This window comes from Amblyomma mixtum, chromosome 3 (genome assembly GCF_055824585.1).
Source record: "Amblyomma mixtum isolate Tamu chromosome 3, ASM5582458v1, whole genome shotgun sequence".
Lineage (NCBI taxonomy): Eukaryota > Metazoa > Arthropoda > Arachnida > Ixodida > Ixodidae > Amblyomma > Amblyomma mixtum.
Genome location: NC_143014.1, coordinates 426,448,966 through 426,454,288, shown reverse-complemented (window position 1 = coordinate 426,454,288; position 5,323 = coordinate 426,448,966). Strand labels below are relative to the sequence as shown.

The 5,323-nt window shown below is 43.5% G+C and overlaps 1 long non-coding RNA gene across 1 annotated transcript; it reads left to right on the top strand.

The window, feature by feature from the left end:
* Positions 1 to 1,819: 1,819 nt before the first annotated feature.
* On the top strand, positions 1,820 to 4,809 carry LOC149357977 (uncharacterized). Its single transcript, XR_016289933.1, has 2 exons — positions 1,820 to 1,901; positions 4,639 to 4,809. It is a non-coding gene; the product is annotated as an uncharacterized LOC149357977 (long non-coding RNA).
* The last annotated feature ends 514 nt before the right edge of the window (positions 4,810 to 5,323 follow it).

The window sequence follows — 5,323 nt, the reverse complement described above, 5'->3', positions numbered from 1 at the left end:
GGACACGTCCGTGTCCCCGTTTTGCGCTCTCATGTCTTTCAAGACTCTCTATAGACTGAAGTCTATAACTACCTCCATTTCCTTTCATCTATAGACGGTCTATAGACTCGCTATAGCCTAAGGTCTATAGCCGCATCAATTTCCTTTTGTCTATAGACTGTCTATAGACTAAAGTCTATAATTGCTTCAATTTCCTTTCGTCTATAGACGGTCTATAGACTCGCTATAGACTAAGGTCTATAGCTGCCTCAATTTCCTTTTGTCTATAGACTGTCTATAGACTAAAGTCTATAACTGCTTTAGTTTCCTTTCGTCTATAGACGGTCTAAGACTCGCTATAGACTAAGGTCTATAGCTGCCTCAATTTTCTTTTGTCTATAGACTCTCTATAGACTAAAGTCTATAACTGCTTCAATTTCCTTTCGTCTATAGACGGTCTATAGACTAAGGTCTATAACTGCCACAATATCCTTTCGTCTATAGACGGTCTATAGACTCTCTATAGACCAAGGTCTATAGCTGCCTCAATTTCTTTTCGTCTATAGACGGTCTATAGACTCTCTATAGACTACGGTCTATAGCTGCTTCAATTTCCTTTCGTCTATAGACGGTCTATAGACTCTCTATAGCCTACGGTCTATAGCTGCTTCAATTTCCTTTGGTCTATAGACGGGTTATAGACTCTCTATAGACTGCAGTCTACCTCAATTTCTTTTCGCCTATAGACTGTACACTATAGATAGTCTACTGCCTATAGACCAGTCTATAACAATCGTAATTTTATCTAACAATGGTCGATACACAGACTTTCGACTAAGTCCAGAACAATGTCAATTTCTTTTTGCACTGCATGTTGAGGGGACCTGCGTCTAGTGACCGCAACTATGTCGGGAGTCCCCCACGTCCTTCGCTGTTACGGAAATTGAAAAGTATTGCGTAAGGCCATTACAACACCCTCCTGTATATTGTTTTCAGGAGCCTTGACAAGCTCCTTTTCGTTATACCGTGACGTATATTGTCAGTACAATTAGATATTTAATGCTAACAAGTAAGCCGAGGAAAGGCAGCCGTTCTTGAAGTAAGGGCGCCCGCAAACTGTACTACATCGAACGAATACGCTTTCCTTTAAGGGAATCGCTCTACAGAATTCCATTCCATCTTTCGATCGTTACTGTCCAACGCGCTGAAATCAGAAACAGTTCATCAACGGTTCTACATTTCTCTTTAAAACGTCCTGAAAATAAAGGGGGAAATACGGGTGTGAGAATTCAAGGAAGCGCCCATCCCTCAGAAACATCTTAGATTAATCTTAAAGAGCCTGGTCCTCTGTGCGATTAACATCTGCCATTTCTACCTTTGGAGTTTGTATTCACGTGAATAAGTGTTGCGACGCAACAATCACAAAGCCAGTATTTTTTCGTTCCTACCAATGCACCTGTTGCTTCGGAGCCGATGACACGCTGATGTGGCGCATATCAGTTTTCTAAACACGAACACACGCAAAAAGGACGTTATGCTATGCAACCTTATAATTATTATTTGAGAATTGTACCACATACTATTCGGTGGGAGATGCCGCGCGTATACCGACAAGAAGTCAGATTTCGGTTCTGTTTTCACGAAAACAATAAGATTTTTAGAGGGTAAGCGAAGAACTTAAGCTCATAAACCAATTGGCTTCTGTGGACTTGGATATCAGATCAAGCTGCACACGGCAAGAGTGCGAGCGATAAAGATACAACCGTGAAATGGTTTTCTGTTTCACGTTTTCCCCATTTTACCGCGAGACGGCGGAAATCATTCGAGCTGCAAACAACCCTGTGCGTGGCTGCATCAATGGCGTTGGTGTGTGTTTCGCGGATTACGTTTTCTTCAAAATCCAGCTTCATCGTCCGCTTACGGTAAGTCTACACGTTTATATTTTATTCATTTGGTCTCCTAATCCACTCTAAGCAGAGCTGTGTGTGCAGAACAGATTATGTGCGCAGTTACAAACGTCCTATCTTCGTTTCTAAGGCGGAAGCCATCGGGTTCTCGACTAATGCCGCTTATCTCTGTCCCGCTGTCTTTACTAACGCGCGGAAAGGCAGTCTGTGCGATGCCCTTGATACGCCGCTCCTCGCGAGCTGTCTACTAGATTTTTCGTGTTTCAAAGTAGATGCGCGGCCAGAAATGTCGTTTAGCCTGTGAATGACGGCCGAAATGGAACTGTATGTTAGTTAGCGCCGTGCGAGCTCAATTTACTTTGCACCTCCGAAAATGTAATTACATACAGTCTCGTTCAGTGGTGGATTACGTTTATTTTCTTATCTTTGTGTTATCGCCTGTCCGGATCATGGAGTGCTGTTCTTTTTGAGGTGTGCATTGCTTGCTACGTATGGACGCTCGCTCGGTGCGCGTCGTGGACGCCGACGTTTCAGCAAAGGTGTCTTGTAACGCTATAGACTGGAGCGCGAGACGTTTGTCAAAGTTGTATTCAAGCGGCGCTGGAGGAATGCTTGTAGTGTGATGGGTGAATAAAATTCGTTGCCGGCGCGAATGTCCGGCGTGCTCAAACACCGCGAAGAACCCACGAGCTCCATCCCATCTCCCCTTCGTTGCACACGTATGGATTCGTCCGTGTCTGTCATCAGAGCCGTTGGGCGCGCCGCCGCTGGCTTGCGGGCACTTCATTTTGAAAGCTGGGTAAAGGTCGGCTCGACAAGAGGTGGCTTACATTTCGTTCCGAGCGGTTCGTTCATGAATCCCGCTCACGCGTGCACAGATTTCTATAATACCATTTGCGCGAGAGGCAAAGTACGTGTTTCTGATTTCAGACTGCTACGTTACGAACGCGCCGATGTGACTCGCCGCTTATTTGCGCCTAAAATTAAATTAAGCTCTCGTGTTATTATAGCTGCGCCTGTTGAAGGCGTTAATTGTTTCATTGAAATACTTCCTACTTTAAGCACGTTCAATGCTTTCGCTGATTTTCCTAGCAGCGTTGAGTTAGGCTGCCTCCATGCAAGAAACGCCTGTTTACTGCGCTGTTGGAGCTGCACTTGAAGGAAAAACTAAGCGAATTTCAGACGGTATTTTATCGTGACAGTAATTTGCTTTCTTAACCTCGCAACTGCTTTTGAAACGGCGCAGCTGCAGCCTCTGTGTGCGGTATGAGTTTTCTGAATAATGAGCGCGGCATGGAAGCGCTGCAACCCGCTTGTTTCTAAGAGCGCGCGCAGATGTATGAGTATGCTGTTCCGTCTTTGTGCTTCAAGTTATAGGTGCAAATTTGTGGTGAACTGGTTGCTTCTGCCTGCTGGTTTTGTATAGCTTGTGCCCGTTTGGGTATCGGCTTACGTACACTCGGCCAAATCTTTAACTGGCTTAGGTGTTGCATCGCTAAATGCACCTTGTAAAAAGGTGCCTTTTGGCTACACTGCTGGCATATTCATGTTGTAATTTGACGCGTGAGATGGCATTTCATAGTTTCTTTTTGTTAATATAATGTTTGAGTGGAGTACTTGCATGTTTAGATCAAAGTTATCAGAAATATTCATCGTCTGCCGCTACGGAGAGCCGAAACAAGCGGAATACGCAGCAATGGTTCTGGTGGCGCATTTGCACTTACTCTGGGTAAACGACTTTTCCGCCATGAAAGGAGTGGTAGTTTACCCAGAGGATGAGACCATATGGACCAGATCCATTGCTGCGTATGGCGCTTGTTTCAGCATTTCGTAGTGGCAGACGAATGTTTCTGATAACGTTGATCTAAACACGCAAGTACTGCACTCAAAAATTATATGAACAAAAAGGAACCACGAAATGACATTTCACTCGTTAAATTACAGCATGAATATGCCAGCAGTGTAGCCGAAAGGCACCTTTTTTACAAGGTGTATTTAGCGATGCAACACCCGAGCCAGTTAAAAATTTGGCCGGGTGTACCAGGCTTAATTCACGCAGGGTATTCTGAAGCGCTTCTTCTATAGCGGTTATAAGAATAAATGCTGCAATATCTCCTTTTTGGATCCCTGTGTAAGGTGCACTGAATCTGTATTTTGTGGAGGTGGCATTCTTAACAGCTCCTTGCGAGTCAATGCAGATATGTGGCACAATTGTGCGAAGTCTTCTGTTACAAATAGTGTAAAAGGATTGCCATAAAGAGATGAGTATTCGCTGTAACAGTATTGCCATACAGAAATCAGTATCAGTACTGGATTTAGAGTTAGAGTGCTCCAGGGATTAGGAGGGGTCTTTGTTACAATGTTTTATGACGACACTTACAATCTGTCGTGTATTTGCTGAAATGATTGAGCCGTCGTGATAGCTCAGTGGCTATCATGTTCGTATGGCGACCTGCAAGATGCAGGCTCGATTCCGGCCTAGGCGGTCGCATTTTAATAGAGGCAAAATGCTAAAGGCCTGTGTACTCTGCACAGGTGACCGAAATTATTCCCCAGCCTTTCACTTCAGCGTCTCGTAGCCTGTGTCGCCTTGGGTCTTTGAGCCCCATAAAACCAAACCAAAAGATCAAGATTGCCTTTCTAGAATGGCATAGCCAGGATATGCCTTGCATTGTAAAGCACATGTGTAGAGATGGAATGGGAATTTTTTTTCAGTTCCTCTTATATTATTTTTTTCCTTTGTGCTGTACAGGTGAACATGCCCGGATGGTTTACTGCAGACAACAGGCCACAAGAATGCTTCTGAGGAAACTAGCCGGACTGTTACTTTCAACTTTTATGTTACTGTGGTGCATTCTTATGGTGCATGTATTGCATATTCCCAGCCTGGATAGCTTGGAAATAAACTAAATTTGTAAGTATATTGATTGTTTCATGTGTGAACTCTGTCTGGTGACCTTTTTCAGTTATTGTAGACAGTCTATAGGCAGTCTATAGATAATGGTCTACTAATAGTTTAGTAGAAAGAGGTCTATAGACTGTCTATAGACAAAGGTCTATAGCACTGCCAGGCCACACACCTATGGAATGTCTATAGAGAGTCTATAGACATATGTCTACTGGACCAGTAGACTTTTGTCTGTAGACTGTCTATAGACAGTAATCTACAGGAAGCCTATGGCCATAAGTCTATAGGTCGTCTATAGTCCGTCTATAGACAAGTGTCTATAGACGGTCTATAGACAGCTCTATAGGAAATGTATGACCATAAGTCTATAGATCGTCTATAGACTGTCTATAGACCTGTGTCTATAGACTTCCTATAGGCCTATAGACTTTCAGTAGACATTTGTCTATAGACTGTCTATAGACAAAAGTCTACTAAAAGTGTATGGCCATAAATCTATAGACTGTCTATAGACCAGTCTAAAGGATTT